The sequence below is a fragment of the Protopterus annectens genome, chromosome 8.part0, assembly GCF_019279795.1.
Source record: "Protopterus annectens isolate FY-2018-M chromosome 8.part0, PAN1.0, whole genome shotgun sequence".
Taxonomy (NCBI): domain Eukaryota; kingdom Metazoa; phylum Chordata; order Ceratodontiformes; family Protopteridae; genus Protopterus; species Protopterus annectens.
In genome coordinates this window covers 996,324,748-996,349,464 of record NC_056741.1, presented here as the reverse complement: position 1 = coordinate 996,349,464, position 24,717 = coordinate 996,324,748, and positions in this window count along the sequence as shown.

Here is a 24,717-nt window from a genome sequence, read left to right as displayed (position 1 = left end):
ATGTGTATCACATGTGCAACACAGGTGATACATGGCAGGATGTTGAATTTCTGTACAGTGCCATGTAGATGTATATGGCAGAACACATGCATTTAAAACCTTATGTGAGCAAGTCTGCAGGGTCACAGGCCATGTCTGTTAAGGCAGTGTATGTCTTTATATGTGACATATACACAGCATCAAGGTCGACTGCATTAATGTGGACACATCCAGCCATGTGCTGATAGGTAGGAACACCAGTACAGGCAAACAGACATGCTCACATCAAGACAACATTCACATGGAGTATGAGCAATGTAATCAGGCGACACACACACATATATGGTGATAATATCCACTCATCATTGAGTGTCACATGTGTGTGACACAAACACGTCAGTGTCATGTAGGTTTGCAAATACAACTATTTAAACATAATAAATGTGATAAATATGTATGTTCAGCTGTAGCTCTGTATGTCTATGTGAGTTACTGTGACCTGTCTACATCATTATGTCTTCCAGGTATGCCGTGTACAAGGCCACCTCCTTTTACCCGCTTGGAGGATGAGGCCTTCATCCCATACCTACTTGACAGTCATGATATCCTGTTCAGCCATGTGCCACAGGATGCACAGCAATGGGATGCCCTGTGGCTGGAACTTCGCAGGAGGGTTAATGATGTGGGTGGCCACAACCACACATACCAGTAGGTGTGCAGGCACTGTACAGACCTCATTAGATGGGTGAAACAGTGTGTGAATGCAATTGCCAGAGAACAAGGTGCAACAGGTGGTAGACCACCATCCCAGCCCCCACTCATACATACCAAGGAGCTACTGGCCAACCTGGGGACACCTGCAGAACCACATCCACAAGCCTTAGCTGATATTTTGGAGGTGGGTGTCTCTCAACCACTGAGCCTGGAGTTGCCTGGTAAGTCAGTACTTCACCTATAACAACTATATTCCATATAGTTGCATGTGTCACTGTACAATATGTAATGTAACATCATATGCAAGGCATGTATATGCACATTCCATATACTATAGTATGCTACTCTGTGTATGCAAACATGTGCATACACCATAGTATAGTCTAATGTACTGGTGTATGTGTTAACATGCACATTGCACCCTGTAGCCATCATACAGGTGTGGATAATGCTCATACTGCTGTGTTACTCCTATTTAGGTACCTCTGGCATTCTGCTGCAACAGCAGCCCATTGCAGGTGAAACTGTTATTGTTTGTCAGGAATCGTAATGCACAGATCTATCTGCCATGTGGCCATTTACAACATGTACACATAATGTATGGTCATGTCACAATATACAGGTCAGACCTGCAATGCATCACAATGCCTACCCATGTGCAACACTTGCAAAGTATGTGAATCATCTCACCAACATGAATCCTCACAAACTGTCATTGATAGATGTGTGGACAGCTGTGCATACAATGGTGGAGGTGCTGTTCACTGTAGGGGCATGTACTACAGATCAGAACTACACATGTGGGGAATACAAACAGTACTACACAGTGGGCTGGAGTATGGCCAGCCCACAGGATTCACTGGTATGGATCATAGCCCTGCTATGAATGTCACACAATGTGATGTGCTATCTTGACATGTCCATGACATCTAGTGGCCTGGCTGCAACACTGCCTACCTAACCTGAAAACATATCCCACATACCACCCTTTGTCTGCATAACCCTGTCGTCAGTGGAGCATATGACATCTATGGGTGTATGCCATATGGGACAACACAGTCATGTGAAATAGATTCCTGTCACAATAATTTGGTCAACACATGTATACACATGGCCATGGAGGATGGCCAGAGACATGGAGCAACACACACAGTAGACGTGATGTGCTTGTGTGTACACCCTGTCATACAATGGCTACACATGGTCCAACTCTGGCCTTTGTGTAATGGTTATATTGTAGATGTGGAACACTAGACATCCTACAGGCCTGTGCACATCTTTTCTAGGCGTAACATCAATCCACCATACAAGATGTGTTGAACATCTTGAGGGTGTCACAACATGACAGCGGTCACCTGTACAGTATCCACATCAGCGCACAGATACAGTACATTCCCCTTTCTGGTGTCGTACATCATTGCCATACTTGCTCCTTGTGTGTGTGTGTGTGTGTGTGTGTGTGTGTGTGTGTGTGTGTGTGTGTGTGTGTGTGTGTGTGGGGGGGGGTACACAGATGTCATGTAGGACATGGTGTGCCTACATGTTTGCCATGTCTGGCCATAGTTGCCAGGCAGTAGCAATATGGTAGTAGATGTGCAGGGTGTCATCCATATACCCATCAGTGACCTGTGTCACAACTTCCACATCATGGTTTAGTGTGTATACACCTCAGTGATGTGGGTCACATTCCACAGTATATATATATATATGTATTGTATCTGAACACAGTCATGGCTATGAACTGTGTCTGTAACTCACACTGTATAGCAATAGAAATGCCTTATGATTCCCTGCAATGGCCATGCACATCAGCTAAATGTGCAGTATATCTATAGGGTGGACAGACAACACTGCATTGGGACACCATTGCCCCACAGTATATTTGACAGGACAACATTGTGTTAAACATGTATGCATGTCATTGCACAGATTAGCAGATCACATGTTATATTACATGTGATTGTCAAGGTCATATGCTACACATCAGGCAGGTGTACTGTTAACCTGTGCTGGTCTACACGGTATAACACATGGATGTATGCTAACTACTACTATGATTGTATAATTTGCATGCCATCTGCTATGACACGTGCATGTTGTTGTGTGCAACTCAGGGATGTAGGATAACTACCACTATTATTGTCTGCGCTGCATGCCATCTACCTTATCACATGCATGTTGCATGCCTTCTGTCATATCACATGCGTGTGTGTGTGTGTGTGTGTGTGTGTCTATTGTATAGATTGTATTGTACAGTTCTTGTCTGCCCTCACAAGTGATGTAGGTGCGTTACCCTCTTGCGGTACATCTGATGTTAGTGTCCCCACAGACTCTAGCAGTGATGATGAATGTATGATTGAGTCACAGGCAGAGTTGTCAGTGGCTGAAACTGTGCCATTGGTTGCCATTCCAGCTATATCTCCCTCATCCCCGCACACTGATCCCATGCCTGCACATACCCCATCACCAGTGGCCATAGAAGAAGGACAGTTGGCACATGGTAGCTTGGAACAGGAATGTGTGGGGGCTATGGAAGGTGTGCCTGCACACCATGGTGTCAGCGAACTGACTGGTGGTGCCCCACTCAGGCACGTGGCCAGTGCTGCTCGTAGGAGGACCTCTGTCCAACATGCTCCTGCAAGAGAGAGCGCAGCAGCTGATGTCACCAGACGCATGTATTAGGCTGTAATGGAGGCACAGGCATCTGCTGAATGGCACAACAGAGAAGATCAGAGGCTTCAGAGGGCTGCTGTCCGTTCTTTAAACAACAACATCCAGGCAATGGTAAATTCTCAACAGCAGATTGCTGAAGCTTTGGATAGACGCTTGGGTGACATGGTTGGAGTCTTTGACCGTGGCATGACAATCTAAGAGTGTGAGCTGTCTGTGTTGGAACATTTGGTAGGAGTGTGGCATTGGGAATGTGGACGTAGGTCTGCTACATTACCTGTTTCAGGTCTACGTGTACAAGCTACCTCACATGTCTGCTCCCATAGTGGTGGTAGCAGCAGCAGTGCATCTGGTGTTGTGCTGTCCACACCACGACACAGCAGGTCATGTGCACGTGGCCTGGGACAGTCCCAACAGGGACATGGCTCCGGTGGACAAGTGACATCAGACAGTACCCAATCTGCACCTCTGCCTGGTAGTGCCCATGCGACCCCTGGCAGGCACAGGTCGCATCTCTGTGGCCAGACACCGTGAACTGTAAAACTTCGCCTGTGCAGTCTGCAGCTGTCAATAATACCCCTGTGTAGGCCAGACACATGGCAGAACTGTGTGCATACATACACGCACACACTGGAAACATATGTACGGCACCACAACACACATATGCATAACATCCACACACGAGCAATTAGATCAAAGGCCCTAACTCACACACATGATGTCATCTAATGGTGCAGCCTAGGCCTCTGGCAAACATTATCACCCTGTGCATATGATGATGCCTGTGCCACATCCCTGACATCCACACCATCGGTGCAGGGACATGCTCATATGGTCTGATGCACAGGGTGAACAGACTAGGAAGATAAGTGTAGTTTACAATTGTTGAGTACTGTTGACAGGCAGCAGAAATACTATGTACTACAGGTGTACAATGCATTTCATACTGTTAACAGTATGTGTCTTGTATAACAACAGTAACTGCATGTTGGTCATGATGTTCTGCTGTCCTCCTTCAGGTCTAATTGCACGTGCCTGGTGGATGTCAGTGTTTGCAGTTAGTGTCCCATATGTCAATGTGGACTACTCACAGGTAGGTATGAATATAACAGCATGCACCATGTAGCTGCCACATGCCAGTGAGAATGCCCCACGTTCCAAACACGTCTACTGATCCAAGAGCATGATAGCTGTGTATTAAGCTACTGTGGCTACATTCGTGACATCCATAAAGGGTGACATCACAGGTACAGTTACATGGAGTGGTGAGGTAAGAGAGTGGTCTAGCTGATTACAAGGGTAGAGGCCAGTGGGAAGTGTGATGCCTCATTGGGAATCAGTAATACACATTCTCATGACAGGATGCCAACACAAAACTGCACCCACACACTCAGGTATTGACACACATGTATTCAGTGACACAGTAACACACCCACACACTCACGGATTCACCGACACAGTAACACACACTCGCACACAGTTGCTACTGGTGAGATGAGGACCCCTGCCTATGTGCAAATCATCATTACAGTACTGTGCACCTACATGACGCGCCACAGATAATACACATGTACAGGTAGTCAGTATGGCCTAAGATTGGGGACATCAACACGGATAGTAGAATGCATAGTCTGCATGGGGAGAGGGGTCTTATCAGTTCAGTATGGTAACATACATCCTCACCCCAGGGACCAGACAGCCCTACATGCACACACTGTGACATTCAGTATTGAATACACCTATGTCACGCACATACACATACCTTACATGTGTGAGATTCACACCCCTGCCTATGCCCTGCTTTCTACATTGCAGTCTGTACAGATGAGCACACTAGTGTACAAGAGAGTGAGTAACAATTGAGATGTATTCCCCACCATACGTGACATATATGGACACACACGCAACCACACATGCCAGTACTGTGAATTTCAGACCTGTCTAGCTCATGATATGTATGACAGACGTACAGCAGTATTGCATGCATTACAAACTGTACTGATGCTTCCTGTGGCAACAATGCTGATATATGCACATGGGATGTCTTAACTATTAACAGGTGTCAAGTGATTTACCTTCGCTGTCACCCTGACCGCTGTCTACGTTGTGTGTTATGTCCTTCAATTAACAAAACCATTGCTTACCGGTTACACGGGTTATTGTGGGACTACTTGTGACACACCTGGGAGCTGTCCACAGCAAACATCCATCTGCAAAGATGTCTCACCACTTAGTTAATTGCACACATCTGTCCATACCTGAGGTACATCTTTCTGTACATTCAGCATATCACCATATACAGTTGGCAATGTTGAGGCTGCATTGCAACTGCATGATGTACTAGGATACACGTCTCCTGCATGCATCAGCAACTGCACACGCTTGTTATCTGAACGCAAAACACTACATGTACAGGTGTGTAGGTCCTACAATCCTGACATTTGGGCATGTTTGTAGGCATTGCAATTGGTGGACATGTGTAATGACATACATGACACGTGGACTGTTGTATGATATGATGGGTGTAATGGATGACTGGTACAGAGGGAATGTTATCTCTGTCAACACTGATATCACACCTTATGTACTGTTAGCATTCAGCAGCCATGGACCTACATTCCATGTGCATGTGTGCAATGGCTGTAGCCAACTGTTTGCATAAAGAACAACAACATCTATGCTAGTTACATGTATGTTGTGTGTGTGTGTGTGTGTGTGTGTGTGTGTGTGTGTGTGTGTGTGTGTGTGTGTGTGTGTGTGTGTGGCATGTTCATACCCAGGGCAGGTACATGTATGTCATATCCATACATGAGGGTGTGTACTGGTGTACAGCAACAGTCATCTGCTAATGGTGGAAAGTACCGAGGGTCCCTGATATGTGTACAGCTGACCTGGTTACAGACAGTAGTATCATTGCACTGCATAACACATGATGCAACTGTGTCAGTACATGGGTACTCTCTACAGTTGATGTAGAGCTTGGTACAGTCCACAGGTCAAGGGTCACATGGTGGTGTACTCTTATATGTCTTACAACATGTATGGATGCGTGTTGGTGGTCTGAGGGCATGGTGGTGTCTGAGGTTTACATCCTAGAATGCAGCATGTGACACTGTGTCCTGCACATGACTCATCTGTGATGCCTTTCGTGGGGGTACCGGTCAGTACATGTGAGTGGCCTTTATGTATGTGGGGATACCACCTGGAGTGGTCTGTACCTGTGTTATGGCCCACATGTCTGGTTCTGAGGTATATGGTGGTAGTGCTAGGTTCTGAGGTATATGGTGGTAGTGCTATTGTGCACTATAGAGCCATCAGCCAGGTGTTCCTCACTGCACAGACGTCAGTACTCCCCATTGTTGGATCTACAGTGACTAGCTGTGATTATGGATGCTACACATCTAGCACTGATTAGCATAAGAAAACAATGCAGTTGTCCTGTAGGTGTCAGGGAGTTATCCTGTGTTTAGGACATTTACCTTGGAATGGCACTGTGTGGGCGGATGCGACTTGGGTATTATCCCCACTCTCTTGAATCATGGATGCATGTGATATGTGTCAAAGGCCTGTCTACTGTCAGCCATGTCATCCCAGAATGACAGCAGATGTTGTGTAAAAGACTGGTGTCAAATATATGTAGAGCAGCATTCCTGCTAACAATGACAACTACTAACACCAGAGCCCATTACAATGTGTTCTTTACATCTACCTGAAATAACATGGCAACTGTGGCCTTGTGTAGATGGACACATGGTAGTGCATTCCGAACAGCCCTGTGCTACTAAGTGTGTGAGCATACCCAGTGACACCTTGTATCGGTTATGTGCCTCTGTGTACGGGCATGGCCATTGTAACCCTGTATAGTGGCAGTAGTTGTCCATTCCACAGATGGGCATACTCCAGGTCAGGATAGATTCCTACTTTAATCACACAGGTTCACAGGTATGTACATCTTAACTGCCAGCATCCATGTTAATGTCTGCATTCCTAGAAGGTCATAATGACAGCCTTGAAATGTGTAGTCTGTGTGGTGTGACTCATAAGTATGTAGTATTGCAATAGTAATCTGTAAATAGGCAGGTGTTACGTTCCTACCACTGGCGTGTGTGTGTGTATCTACTCCCACACTTGCCATGTGTGTGTGTGTGTGTCCCCTGTTTGCCTGAGGTAAGTGCTTTTTTTACTGCACCTCACACTCCATACATTTCTTATACCCACCTTTGGCAAGGCTGATGATGTTACCCATCTACAAATACACCTCTGGAAGTTCTCAGTTCCAGTAGTCTCGGTAGCACGTTCTGTAACTGTGTAATGCTGTATTATAATAAAATAGGTCAGTGTTCTAGTCCCACACTTGCCATGTATGTGTCCCTGAGGACTGAGTAATGCTTTTAGACTGCTCACACTCCATACATTTCTTATACCCACCTTTGGCAAGGCTGATGATGTCACCCATCTACAAATACACCTCTGGGAGTGCTGTGTTACAGTAATCTTGGTAGCACGTTCTGTAACTGCATAATGCTTTAGTGTAGTAAAGTCATTAGGTCGCTGTTCTAATCCCATGCATGCCAAGTGTGTGTGTGTGTCTTCCTGCATGAGACAAGTACAATGCTTTGTAGTATTCACCATAGTACGTGCCCTAGATGCATTTTGCTGCAGTGTGATATGGTAGGGGTTTGTATACAGGACATGGCTAGTGTATGATTGTCTTTCAAAGCCTGTGTAGAGGTGGCCGTGATTGTCTTACCATGGACATATTTGAGATTGGATTTTGTAGTTTTCTTATATGGTATCCGACTTATGACACATTGGCCACCTCATGAGGAGTACAGCTGTCAGTCAGCCACGGGACTGTGTTGGCAAGCCATACCCATACATCTGGCAAAAGGCCTGGTGAACTAAGTATGCAGCCCTACTAGTACCCGGTATATGTCCCGCACCCATGTGCATGCACAAATATACTTGCCTAGGATATACCGCTATGTTGCTAGTACCATGCACATTGAGGGCAGATAGTAGGCATGGTGTGAATGCAGTGGCCTGCAGAGGACATGGCACCCTGTACAGCGGTACAATAGGCACATATATGCGGACATTGTGCCTTCACTATGTTCCACACTAAATGCCTGCAACACATGTGGTGCCATCAAATGTGATCCACAAAGGCCAGACAATGCTGTACACATGTGCCCTGTATGGACCCATGCCACTGACACCACAGAATACCTATATCATACTATCCATGCAGGTGCAGGGCCGAGCTGATCACTAAAGCAGGTTTCACCACACCAGGCCAGTATTGGCATATCGGGGTATAACAGGCTGTGTACACAACATGTGTCTGCCAAACCAGGTACACCTGTACATGTCACTGTACAATATTGTGGGACATGCACATCCCAGGCAATGTTCATGTGAAGGACTATGAAACACAGACATGGCATGCATTACAAAGCTATGGCCCTACACATTGGTAACCAGGATGTCAGGCCAGATAATGCAGTACCCATCTGTGTAAGACATTTCAGACACTACACCACAGCACTGTACACCATTGTTGGGAGACACGATGCCAAGGATTACCCCTCACCCAACCTTGGACAGCCATCTTGCACAGCCAACCACTGCACACCCATGGAGCAATGCATACCTGCATGCCAGTACTGGCACCCTGTGTCTGCGTGTGGGTTGTGATGCTCCCAACCACAGTCACTCTCAGTATAAACCTCGTTGGCATACCAACAGTTGTTAAGCACTTTTACATGCCCTAGCCCATAGAACCTCCAGATATCCCCTGTGGTGTATGTGGTCCTATGCATTACTGCAGTGTGGCAAACTAAGTAGTTATGTTTTGTATTTGTGGCCCTGGCAAAGGTATCATTGCATGTCCATTAGAGAGTGTGGTTGTGGTGACAATGGCATCCATTCACATGGACAGATATGTGTGCCACACCTAATGTATGTCTACTATATCTGTTGCAGATGTCACTCACCTACACACATATGTTCTTACAGCACAGCAACATGTCGCCTTTGTGGCACATGTAGTAACATCATGCACATGTAATAGTAATGAGTAGTCAGGGGTTTGACCCCTGTACTGTTCGGCGTGTAGCAGATGATGCTTATAGTTGTCTCCAAGCCCTTCCCTGGTGTAGATTGCCTGTCCCACCCACACACTCTCTGGTGGATGTGAAGGTGTACACCTGCACAGCAGCAGCATGTGTATTGTAAGTAATGGAAATGGCCAAGTGATGGCCTCTGCACCTATTGCAGTCCTCCTCTAACTGATTGCATGTGGTACAGCTGTGATGGTGGTCCCATAGCCATCCGCATGATAAACACAGTACACTATCTTGGGAAACATGTTTTTATATGGCCATGACAGTCACTGTGAGTGGTGCCTGGATGTGGTGTTCTGACATGGCATAACAGATGATATCTGGATGTACCTCTATCATTTTCCACAGTGGGAAATAGCCTAAGGACAGAAGGGTGATGTGCCACACATGACTACAGCATGTAAGTGTAGCTATGCTGCATTGAGACTACTGCCTGTTTAACATGTGTGTGGTAATGGCTATTCTGCATGTTATAATACAGACATGACAGTACTCTCTTCATGAGGGACCCCCATCTGTAGGGCCATCTGTGAACTGGTCAGTGTGTGCAACCATTTGTTTCCTGAGTTACACAATGAACATACATCTGTGCACAGCAGAAGCATGGTGTGAGGATTGCAGACAGTACATGATGATAGGGATGTGTTACTGCCATTGCATGAGACAGTGGTATGACAGACACTGTGTGGGGTTCCCAGTGACAAGCCAATGATGGGCAAATATTCATAGCTGTGGTCACATGTCTACTATACATTATATAGTTGGCATGCAGTATATATGCATGTATTGTGCTTCCTCTGCAAATGTTTGCCATCTGTTGTGTTGGGTTGCTGGTGATATCTATGCATACTGTTGTAGGTAATCCTGTATGCTGTTGTCTATCACTAATTCATATGTGGGTTTAAAATGCAACACCATAGGCTGAATGGGTTGGGAGGTCCCGGCAGAGCCTCCTGTTCCACTTCAGCTGACCATGGCACCGGGCACTAGCACATCTGGGGCCCAGCCATAGACATCAACTTCTGTTGGCTCTGCACCACCTTCTGGTGGTACCACCACTGAGGATGGAGCATGTCTCCCTGGTAGCAGGACCAGACAGGTACATATCTGCTGTCATGCAGTCCCGGACGTGTTGTGTTGGTGGCTCCCTAAGGGGTTATGAAGCCAGATACACCAGTTCAAGGGCAGAGTGTCACATTTACAGGGTGATGCTGCCCCTCCTGGACAGCTCGCAGCAGTGCCTCCTTTGCAGCTGTGTAGGTGCAGTGGCAGTTGCCCATGGCTTTGGACCTCTGTCCCACTGTTCCCATGGGCATTTGAATGCCGAAGACCCATACTTGTCCAGGGTGTATCCCCCCCATATGTGTCATATACCAACCCTGTATGCTGTCTTTTCTGTGATCCTACCTATCCTCCACGGCCATACCTAAACTCCTTCCCCAACATCTGACCCTCACCTATGGACACATAATGCCAATCGGCTCCTAGGACAACATCTGCCCTATACACAGTGTCCATTATGCACATGGGCCCACTGGACACATGAAACCTTTGTAATATGCATCACAACATACTCCTGTTATCCTCACCTCTGTCCCTCAGGCGTACGATCCTGGTATGCACATGTCTCCTACATGGTCCAGGTACACGTGATAAGGATGACACCATTGTACACACAACACTACCGGTCCCTCTATGGTTACCCCATTTACCTTTATCATGATGATGATGATGTTGCACACAGCACCTTGCAAGAGTACTGTTCACACATAATGATTGGACAGGTACTGTTGTGTCAATGTACATTACATGCACAGAGTGATGTATACGGCCAATGTACAACTATTTGCGTGTATGACTGACACATGTCTGTCTGAGGGAGTCTTGTGATCACATAGAGCAACACCACTACATAATACAGGCGTCGCTGGCGTTTCCCGTTTCATTCATTTGTAATGCTTTGTTGCCACATGGAATGTTCCTGATACATCTCTATATATGTATGTATCTATATGCTGAACATAAACTCTCACATATACATCTACATGATGGGATAGATTCCTATACTGTTGAATGACTGTGCTGTATGATATGTTTGTGGTACTTCATGAAATACTAATACTTGTGGTGCAACGCTCTTCCAATATTTACATTGTTTTTTGTTCTGCTGAGCATTCTTTAGCAGAATTCACTTCTTTTTCTGGATGTTTGTGGTACTGTCCATTGTTATCTGCCATGACGTATTGGTAATACACATTAGCTGTGTGCGCAGGGTCCCGGTTCTGACCCTTGCAAAGGATGTTTATTGCAGGGCAGAACAAGCCCATTGGATATGGAGGGAGTAAGGCACATTAAAGCAGTTGGGAGTGGGTGAGCGTAGGTTTGTGCGGTCTTAAGCACTGCTGACCTCTGGTTACAGCCTCTTATACTCAGTTAGCCTCTACATTGCTTTACCAGTGCAATACTCGCATACTGGTAGCCAAACACACTTACACCCGCTTGCTCCCGCACTTGCAAATGCACCGACATTGGTGCTTGCATCTGTCACTCACACCCCTGGGTGGGAGCGAGGACCACAATATTACCTTGTGATGCCTATTACATTGGACTACATGACTACAGTATTGGGATTGGCTGCCCATTAGGCGACAGCATCGTGTTCGACTGTATGGAATCAGCAGCCTGTCCAGTGAATCAATCATATTTGTGTGTACCTCATACAATCTGCTCCCACCTTGTGATGCCTATTACATCAGACTACATGAATACAGTATCGGTAATGGCTGCCTATTAGGCGATGGCATGGCATTCGACTGTAAGGAATCAGCGGCCTGTCCTGTGAATCAATCATATCTGTGTGTTCCTCATACAATCTGCTCCCACCTAGTGATGCCTATCACATAGGACTACATGACTACAGTCATAGCCGGCCTTAGGCATAGGCCAGCTAAGCATCCACCTAGGGTGCCGCTTTAGTGGGGGCACTTTAGCAGTATTTATTTGGTGTAGGTAGACCAGGATGGGGGCACTGGGTGGTGTGGTGGGGGATGCCATTGTGCCTTTTTGCCTAGGGCACCAGTTGACCTAAGGCCGCTCCTGACTACAGTATCGGGAATGGCTGCCCATTAGGTGATGGCATGGTGTTCGACTGTACAGAATCAACGGCCTGTCCAATTAATTAATCATATTAATTGTGTTTTCCTCATACAATCTGCTCCCACCTTGTGATACCTATTATATCGGACTACATGACTACAGTATCGGGAATCGCTGCCCATTAGACGACTGCATGGCATTCAACTGTACGGAATCAGCGGCCTGTACAGTGAATTAATCATATTTGTGTGTTCCGCATACAATATGCTCCCATCTGACTGATACATGGGAACCGAGACTCTTCAATACAGACAAGTAGTTGGGCTGTGGGAGCCACATCTATCAGCCAAGTCATGCTACCACATACCTATTATAGGTTTGCCACCTTTTCAATTGGCCAAGGTGGGACTTTAGGACTACCACCTGTCCCACTTTGTGAGGGACACTGCGAAAATAATCAAGGCATAGCAAATTTCCTGATTATATGACATAATTATATTCTATGTTTCATTAATAGTTGCATAAAACAGTTATTTTATATATGAAACTTCTATATGTTATGTGAAGTAGCATAAGCAATTCAAATGTAACTAGATTAAGCTTTTATTTGTGCAGATAAGTATAATCCTGTACTATGCGCAGCTGTAGGTATGTTTTGGCCTGGAAAGTCTGACATTTCTACAGAACATGCCTCACTTTGGCCATGTGGAAAGGTGGCAACCCTATAGGACCTGTATGTAGAGACGTCAGACTTTGCAGGGCAACACATACCCACAGTCAGTAGAAAGGGGCGTACTTCACTGTTTTGCCTAAATAAAAGGTTATTCTTGTAGCATTATAGTTGCTTATACTGTTACTTATCACATTTAGGTGTTTCAGGTACAAAATAATTGTTTTATGCAACTACTGCAGACAATATAGGCAATCTTTACCCTAAATCACATGACATTTGCCATAATTACATTTATTTTGCAGGACACAGCTGCCCAAAGGGGAGTGTCCCCCACAAAGGTGGACAGGTGGTAACCCCAACCCTATTATTCTATCAACTTTCTAAGGTAGTCGGCGGAACATGCACTTTCTCACACTAGCAGACCTCTCATACGAATGGGAAAGAATAAACACTGAATCAGGGACACTGCATAACAGCCTCAGGGACACATTTAGAAGGCTGGTGCTATTAACCTGACACATTGATGGACCCAGAGCACATATGTATTCATGCACATTGTCTGAGGTACATGCTGTTTAGGACTCTTACATGTTGTCATTATTCATTACGTGTATTCCGCCACCTTTCCTCCTAATATCACTAGTTCTAGGAGGGTTTAGTTGGGGCTGTGTTAGATTCTGATCCGTAATCATGGACGTCCCTGGTAATCAGAGACAGTTCAATGATATGGTCCCTATGTGTTCCCCCAATGGTTTACGGACTGTCCAGTAGATCTGCTCTTAAGGTTTGGGAGGTATGGGCGTCTGCTATACCCACATCGGAATATTACTTACACCCATGGGGCAGTCCTAATACATGTCTGTCAGCCAACACCTGCGTGCCTAGGCCCATAATCGCATACCCATAGTTCCCCTACCTGCCACTACTCTACAGCACACATCCTTACTGTGGGCACAGGTTGCTGCAGGTGGGATATGAACACACCCCTACACACTGCCCACTCTCCCCGTGTCGGAACACAAGTCGTACGTTGTGTCAACCCATGTGTTATCAGGCTTGCACAACCTACTGTTCTGTGTACAGCTACATCCTGGTTGCAGTAGTCTTTACTCACATTTCCTGGAAGAACAGAATGTTTGGTGTCCCACAAGGAATATCTCTGTCCATGTTTAAGTGTAGAGCTTGTAGATCTCTCCCACTGGTAGTTTCTTGCCGGTGGTCTGGGAAGCAGTGTTGTATTTACCTTTATTACATGTCCGTATGTCTCACCAGCCTAGCTGGGAGGGTGGGAGGTAGACGTTTGTTGATTGGACCTCCCACCAACATATGCCCGGTCTGAACATGTTACCCGTAACTGCTGTAACATAACCTAGGAATATACATGTGTATATTTACTATAACATATATATATATATATATATATATATATATATATATATCTATTTACATTAATATATACAGATATATCTGCATATGTATTCATACATGTATATTCATATCTTGCTGTCTATATTTATATATATATATATATATATATATATATATATATATATATATATATATATATATATATATATATATATATATATATATATATATATATATATATATATATATATATATATGTCTATATATATATATATATATATATATATATATATATATATATATATATATATATATCTGTGTGTCAATACATTCCCCGCTCATACGCACTTACACATGCGTAATGGTGTTTATATATGCTTCACCAGCATACTAGTGCCTTATTCTTTATAACACCGACACTTCACACCAGTTATCTTGTAATTGGTATGTAGCACGTTATACAGCGGATAGATGTCGCAATATGTTCATGTATGGATTACCGATGGTAATTGGAATGTGATAGTGTGATTCGACCCATCCATCTTCTGCACAGCCTATTACTCCACCTACTGTCGATGTTTGTATGTGCACATTCCTATTATTTATGTCAACAATTGTAATGCATGTGTTGCAGAATTTGTACTTCAACATATTGTTGTCTGCATGTGAGTATGCATATATACCTATTAGGACCTAGCTGACCTCCACGTGGCAGTCCATTAGAACTGTCCCATCCAACCCTGGCACGCCTGGATCCATAATTGCATACCCATAGTTCCTCCACCCCACCCGTGTTGAATTTACATGAGTAACATCCATTATCCACTTGTTATCGCAGCCATGACACACCTTTACACATTGCAATCTCCAGAGCTTTTGGGGCCCTACAGACATTTTGTCCCACTTCATGTATTCACCATGTATATTTGCTCATATGTGCGTTTCCTGGGATTATGGAATCCGGCCATTTGCGCTTTCCAACTTTTGGAGGTCCCAGCATGGGACTACATTCCTTCTTTGTGTAAAGTAGACTTAGCAATTCAGCTATGTTACTCCCACTGGTAAAACCCTGCCTGTGGTGTGAGTCTCAGTGTTCTGCTCACACCTGGGCAGCTTTTTATGACATACGCTGAAAGCACTATATAATACCAACATTGCTCGTGATTCCCTTCACATCCCTTGTGTATGCTTTATTGTTACAACATATATATATATATATATATATATATATATATATATATATATATATATATATATATATATACATACATATATATTACATCTGTACATACAAACATACATTTCCTATGCTGGGAGCTGCTTACACCCCACCCACACAGGCGCACTCACCTATCCTTACTGTGCATTACATATGTTTACTTCCACTTATTTGTGCTTACTTGTGCCTTATTCATTATGACAGTACCACTTTGATTGCAAGGATCTGGTTAATAGTCCCATGCAATACACACATTCACCTTTACATGTTTAAATGTCGGCTTTACAGCAGAGCTACATTCATTCCACAAGAAAAATGATATGTGGTATTGTCGAACTTGAACCGTGAATGCCTTTTCATTAGGCGGATGCTCTAACCACTACACTATTTGTGTTCTGCTTCATTTATATGTATACCCATGGTTCATAGTTACCTGAACACATGCCTCATCACTTCACTTACACAGCAGGCATCCATTTTCCTGTTGGGAAAACTGTACTACTATGCATGCGCCATTTCCTATTCCCTACTGCTCTGGAACCGTGCCGCATGTTAACTCACTCCGAGGATATTCAGACATGATTGTCAGGGTGTTCATATGGTCATCCAGGTTTACACTTGTCCAAGTGGGAGCGGGATTGCCCTGTACCTAGTTGAAAGTCAGACTTAGCATGGGGAGATCATTCGTTCCACTTTTAGCATCCTACCTGTGGTTGTGGATGCAGAGGTGTGCTAACCTATGGCCATCCTGATATATAACAGCACTAAATATTACAGGGATTGCCCCTGCTGTTTCCTTTCACATTCATTATGACTGCTATATTGTGACCATGTTCATTCTTCATATCTACATAAATATATATATATATATATATATATATATATATATATATATATATATATATATATATATATACATATATATATATATATATATATATATATATATATATATATATATATATATATATATATATATATATATATATATATATATATATATATATATATATATATATATATATATATATATATATATATATATATATATATATATATATATATATATCGGTCTGTACATGCACATGCAAATACACCTACATGCTTATTTACATTTCCCATACCGTTGAATCACCGCCACTTACCGTCGCGCATACATGCTTGCATACCCTCTTACGTCTAGGGTTGCCACCTTTTCAAATGGCCAAAGTGGGCATTTTCGGGACACACATTAGATTTTACAGGCTGACACATACCCACAGTCAGTACAAAGGTTAGAACTTTACTTATTTGCCTAAATGAAAACTTATTCTTGTAGCAGTTTAGTTGCTTATTCTGTTTCTTGTAACATTTAAGTATTTTACATACAGAAATAACTGTTTTATGCAACTGTTACATGAAATATGGGACATAAGTATTTCCTATAATCACAGGACATTTGCCATTGTATTATTTTTGGTCAGGACACAACTGCCCAAAAAGAGACTGCCCCTCACAAAGTGGGACAGGTGGTAACCCTACTTATGTCTGCTTTAGAGCACCTTATTCACCCTATATCAGACTTTCACTATGCAAATGTGTAAGGTATATATTCCTGATAATGCACATGGGGAGAAGTGCACTACTGTCAGGTGTTTAATCCCGGGTCGAAGGTTCTGCAGGACCGGCTGGAGGCTGAGCAGTCTTGTGGACAACTACTGCTTATACAACTTGTGCCCAGATGTATACAGGACTGGACATCGTGTCGTGACACCAAGTCTAATGTTTAGAACAGATACTTATCCCATGAGGGATATCCAAAAATTGTGGAGACCGATGACCTTCTTTGGCCTTACGAAAATGAATTAGGGTTATACATGCAAGGGATACATAGTTTGCAATCCTGAAACTGCCTAGGGTGAGACTGCCTACTAGATATGGGTAGGGGTCACTATGTGCAGATATGGCTGTGCCTATCTAACAGCCCGAGTATGGGTAGTTTTGGTGGATGTTCAGGAAGGTGGAGGGTGGTGTGCTATGAAGGGGATGATGGGTATTCAATTATGTATCCAGGTGTGTTGGGGATGGATGGCTCAGTTCAGACCATTATGTGGGTATGTGCCGGTAACATTTCTGTGCATGTGTATTCCACTTTTTAATGTTCATGTGTTTGTGGGATTGTATTGCGGATGTGAACATTTGTTCTTTGGTTCTCTTCATGATTCACCCACTGCTCCCTCGTACACCTCCAGTTCACCTATTGTGCATCCAACCCAGTCTCCTCTTGGCGAATTATTACATTACCCGTCACCCCTCACCCCCATATTCCACAGACACCATCCATCCCTTCTCTAGTTGATGGCCCATGGCACAGTCAACAGAACACATTGCGTACACTACATATCTCTGGTACCAATATGGTTGTGAGGACTACCTTAGCATTTCTGATCATCCATATGCTGTACTTCATGCACATAGGTACACACAAATACTTATCTTTCATGACATGGTAGGTGGACCTGGGTAATACCCGTTCATCTATGGGCCGTCCTGACAAGGACGACTTGGATCTTGAATGGGCAGATATTGGGTGAATGCTCTGACCATTGGTAGGGTTGCCACCTTTTCATATGACCAGGATGGGACATTTTCGGGACACACATCAGAGTTTATAGGCCAACACATACCCACGGTCAATACAAAGGATAGTACTTTAGTTTTATGCATAAATATAAGCTTTTATTGTTGTAGTGGTGTAGTTGCTTATTCTGTTTCATTTACTTATTCTGTTTCTTGTAACATTTAGGTATTTTATATATGGAAATAAGTATTGTATGGGACTATTACATAAAGTATGGGACATAATTATGTCCTACAATCCCAGGACATTTGACATTTATAATGGTTTTGGAATGTACACAACTGCTTAGAGGGGGACTGTCCCTCACAATGTAGGACAGTTGGTAACCCTAACCATTGGGCTAGGCTTAGTAATTGGTAGTGTGCTAACATGATGTATTTCGCTTCCACTTGGTATAACTATCGAGACTACAATGGAATACGGGCACGGTGTTTTAAATATCATTTGTTTGAGGGACGAGAACTCAATATTCAGCTACGTGCCTTTGTGTTTACTTTTTATTTTGGTGTTCACAAAACTGTCTTGTCTGCTTTGCATACATTTCAGTATCCACGGACACTGACAGGAGTGATTACTATTACAGGCAGGCTGTACCAGTCAGCATTTCAGGTTGAGCGTATTCAGCTGACATGTTCACTCCTCCGTGCAGCACTTGACATGCCCCCTGCACTCGTACACATTTCATGTGTACATGGCCGTTACGGCAGCGCGCCTTCATTAATATGCATGTGGCACTGCTGCACCATCTCTATGCCACATGTTCGGTGCAAAGCTAACGCCGTCCTTGCGCCGAGCTTCATGAATCCAGGGGATTGTAATTACTTGTCTCCAAGACAATAGAAATAAACATCTAGCTCTAGACATTGTGTCTGCTTGCTGCACTGAAACTACTTTTTATAGCACATCGTAACGTACTTTTAATTTCAACTTATTTTCTTGACATTTTGCAAGTTAACTCTTTATGTTCCAGCTTCTACTATTAAAACATACATTTGCACAGGTATATAGTTTATATACATTTCTGTTCTTTTCCAGTAGGGTACACTGTGGTTACATTCTTGAAGCTCAGTAGTATCCACATAACATAAAGTTCTCTTACATTTGTAAGGCAAGCATATGAATCATATTAGTATTCACAAATGACACATGATTATCCACAAAATTCCAGATAGCTGGGCTGGCAATGTTTCCCTGGTGTTAATTTTCTCCCCTCCCCAAAAACTCAAGGTAGTTTTTCAAGTGACCCTTGAGAAACAATGCTTGAGAGGGTTGAGCCTATCTGGGTATACCTTACCCCATTCCCTGTCTTGAGATTCCAACTGCCTTGGCATTGCTGACCCCAGTACCATGCTGCACTATCCCATCATATGCCTGCAACCCTAGGCTCCACCATAGTAATTTGGGATTTTCATGGCTGGCTCCCTGTAGCCATAGACCCCCCTCAGACTCCTCCTTCCTTGTACTGCAAATACTCAGCACAAGGCCCTCCCTATCATGATAAGGTTTCATCATGTTAACATGGCACAATTTGTGCCCCTGCTTCCTGCCTAGCAGTACTACCATGTAGTTAACATCATTGACATTCCTTACCACCTTATAATGTCCCTCCCAAACTGCCTGCAGCTTGTTGTGTCTGACAGGAATGAGAACCAGTACCTGCTGCCCTACAGTATACTCTCTAGCTCATGCATTCCTGTCATAACAGACCTTTTTCTGCTGTTGGACCTCTCCCAGGTTCTTCTGGGCTGAGCCCATGAGTTCCTGAGCTTTGTCTTGAGGTTTAGGACATATGCCACAACAGACTCCTTGTGAGATGCACACTCACCCCTCCTCCCTCCTCATCTCAAAAAAATAGAGGTCCCCTCACTCTATGCCCATACAACAACTCAAAGAGTGAAAAACCTGTGGATTCCTGGGGCACCTCTCTGTAAGCAAGCAACAGATGGGGCAGATATTTGTCCAAGTCCCTCTTAAACTAGTCTGCAAATGCCCAGAGCATCCTCTTGAATGTAGAGTTTAACCTCTCAACAAGGCCATTAGTCTGGGAATGGTAGTGGGTGGTCTTTAGATGCTTCACCCCACAGTGCTTCCACAGACAAGCTAGCAGGTCTGACATGAAACTGGCACCTCTGTCCATCAGTATGTCTTTTGGAAAACCTACCCTGCTGTAAATCTCTAACAAAGCATTTGCCAACTTTTCTGCCTCAATGGAGTGCAGAACCCCTTCCTCAGGGTATCTGGTAGCATAATTTACTACCACTAAGATATACTTTTTCCCTGGGAAACATGAGGTATTCAGAGGCCCCACAATATCCATAGCTACCCTCTGAAATGCCTCCTCAATCACAGGCAAAGGCATCAAAGGAGCTTTCACCTTGTCTCCTGCCTTACCTACCTTTTGACACTACTCACAGGTCCTGTAGTACCCTGTTACATCTCTGGAAATCCCAGGCCAATAGAAGTTCTGCATAATATGTCTCTTTGTATGTTTTATGTCCATATGACTTGCAAAGGGAATATCATGGGCTATAGCTAGAAGTGCCAGACAGTAGGCTCTGGGCATTACCAACTGCTGTATTCTCTCACCCTCTAGCCCTCTCCTCAGGGGTCCACTCTCTATACAGTAACCCTTTGCCCCAGTATACAGATTCTCCCTTCCCTTGAGAATCAGGAGCTTCACTAACTACCTACCTCAGGCCTTGAAATGTAGGGTCTGAGAGCTGAGACTGTCTCAGCTCTCTCCTTGTAACCCTTCCCAGCTCTCCTTCTACAGGAAGTCTGGTATCCTCTGACAGTGGTGCCTGTCAGCCTGGGTACTACTACTCATCTCTGCCCTTGCATCCACTCTGTCCAAGGGAAAATCAGTACACACAAGCAGCTATGGCTCACCTTCAATCTCACTGGTACAGGGTAGCTCCCTTCCTGAAGTAACCACCTCACTAGTCCTGAATGCAAGTTTGTGCTCTGGCTGGGTCTCCCCCAGTCTACCAGACCCACATGCTTATGTCCAAGCCTGACTGCGTGTAACTGCATGCACACACGGTACTGCATTATCAAAATCATTCCCTATCAAGACATCTGAAAGGATATCCTCAAACACACCTACTTGCTGGCTTCCTTTTCCCTCCTCCCAGTCAAGGTGAACCCTAGCCAAAGGTATTTGGAATTGAATCCGTCCTAATGCTTTGACTGGAGTAGACTGCCCATGCAAGTAGTGCTCCTCTGTTACCATTTCGAGCTTCACAATTGTTACTTCTAAGGCTGTGTTTCTGTTAGCCATGGTCTTTTTCTCATTCAGTAAGCTAGGATATAACCTCTTGGGGTAGTTTGGTACCTTGTTGTCTCGAGACAACCTACTTTTGGCATTTTGTCATTCCCACTTGCTGGCTCTCCCAGCTTTTGTTCCCCACCTTGCCTCCGTGGACATCTATATACTACTACATGGCCCCACTGGTTGCACTTAAAACATTTAACCCTTGGTCCTGGACGTGTTTCTGGACTAGTGACTTCCCCTGCTACTGGCAGACTCTGTTGGGACAGTTTGGGTTGTCCACCATGGGTTCCCTTAGATCCATGAGCAGTACTGGGTATCCCTTTCCTAGCAGTGATGCCCTGCTTGCTAGGTATAGGTCTCCCTTCTTCCCCAACTCATCTGCAGTAGTGCATTGTCTATCAGCTAACCAGATTCTCATGCCCTCAGGAAAAGTGCTAAGGGCTTGTTTCCTCACCAATAGGTCTGCCAGCCCTTCAAAAGTGGTCACCTGACATCCACTCATCCACCTAAGAAAATAAGTGCTTAGTTCAGCAACATATGGAGTAAGGGGTCAGGATCTGTACCCGGAGCCCTTGGTCAACATTATGCTGTTTATATACCCTCTCAAATATATGAATGAAACTATCAAAATTATCAGCCTCTGCAAATTGTGGAAGAAAGTTACTGACCTTGGTTGCTTCTGGGGTTCTGTTCCTCCCTTCCCCATTACCTCCATGACTCTGGTGAAGAGTCAACATCTCCTTTTCATGTTGCCTCTGCCTCTAATTCTCCTCAGCCTGCAGACATCACAGTTTCTCATTTTCCTCAGCCTCCAGATTTCTCAGTCTCTCTGCTGCATCTATTTTCCAATGCTTGGCCTCCAACTCAAGTCTCTTTAACTCCAGATGGATCTTTTAAGTCCTCTGTGGAAAGGTTGAGCTGTCCATTTCCTGAGAATTGTACATCTCCATAGCCAGTCTTATTGTCCTCCTGGTTGCTATCCTGTGATGCAGCTCTGACTAAAGCTGCAATCAGGTCTACTTGTCAGGTTGGCATGCACCAGTCCTTTAGCCTGGCACATAGCCAACTGGCTCCTTGTCAGCTTGTCATACTCCTCTGCTGACATGCTTGCTTGTTCTCCCTGACTAACTAAGCTAACAAAAGAAATACAACAATTGCAATATGAACCCTGAATGTTCATTGCATGGCTGATTGAGAGTACAAACACCTTCAGTGACCATTGTACACAGGTTAAATGAATTCAATATCCACACAATTACAAGCCAATTAATGTGTGATGTAGCTGTCACACCACTATCCACCAATTAATATGTGATGTGGCTATCCCACCACTGCTAACCAATTAATATGTGATGCCCTTGCACTAACCCAGTAATTAAGGAGCCTCAATCCTCACCACTGGCAACACTAAGGGATGTACACATTGGGAGGATGGCAAGTACACACACAGTAAAGTATGATTTCCCTTAAGAGGACACAGAGATCACAATCAGTCTGGGGGCTGGTTTCTCCCTCTTTCTTCAGATCCTTAATAAGACTCCCCACTGGCACAGCTATAGGGTTGAGATCTCAGCCAAGTGGCCATGCCAAAACCTCCAGTACACTCTCTGTCCAACCAGTGATTCATTTCCCTTCCCAAATAGCTGACACACACACTTTGAGATTTGATAGTTATACAGCCACACACACACACACACACACACACACACACACACACACACACACACACACACACACACACACACACACACACACACACACACACTTTGAGATTTGATAGTTATACAGCCACACACACACACACACACACACACACACACACACACACACACACACACACACACACACACACACACACACACCTGGGAAAGGCTGGCACAAGTTTAATAGCTATGCCCCTTCTGCCCGGACTATAAGGTAGACCCAGCTGCCACCAGCCACCCTTACTTATCAGCTGTTATAAGGCCCTTACCAAAGGGTGTCAAATCCTACTGTGTAATGTTACTATTAATCCCAATGGTAAGTGTGACCAAGAGTGGCCTATATAGTGTCATCAAATATATATGCAAGTATTCTAGGAGCTTAAATATGTTTAAACAAATCAGCCACAATTAAAAAGTTTAAATAATAAATAATAAATGAACAAGACATTACTGAAACAACACAGTAACTGCATAGTTCAGAATCACAGGAAATACCTCAAATCAACATTGCAGGACAGTCTCAAACAAATACAGAAAACATCTGAACTAATCACACTATATTCCTATCTATCTCCAAAAGAGGCACTATACCTAAATGTTACTTACAGAGCAACACACAGGCAGAAGTGCTGAGTGAATGTTTCTAGGTCAAAGACAAGATACAAAATGCACAATGTGTCTTTGAGAGAGGTCTTAAATTAATATCGCATATTAGTGCTGGGTTAGCCTGGATGACATCACTCTTTGGCACCTGCCTTCAGTTCCCAGGCTAACAGAAACTTAACAAAATGTAACATTTCTCAGTGAAAAATACACATCTCTCAGATGTTTGCTCAGAATTGAAAGTCATAAAACAATTAAATACTTTTACATTTTAGATCTAGTAAGTACTTCTCTCCAAGACAATAGAAAGAAACTTCTAGCTCTAGACATTGTGTCTGCTTGTTGCACTGAAACTACTTTTTATAGCACATTGTAAAGCACTTTTAATTTCAACTAATTTTTTTGAAGTTTTGCAAGTTAACTCTTTATGTTCCAGCTTCTACTATATAAAAACATACATTTGCACAGGTATATAGTTTATATACATTTCTGTTCTTTTCTAGTAGGGTACACTGTGGTTACATTCTGAAAGCTCAGTACATAACACACACTTATGCACCAGTAGTTTAATATCCACATAACATATAGCTCTCTTAGGTTTACTATCGTTTTCCCAATCACACTTCATGCGATTGACATTAGTGCAAATCTTCTGATTTGGTAGAATCGAAAG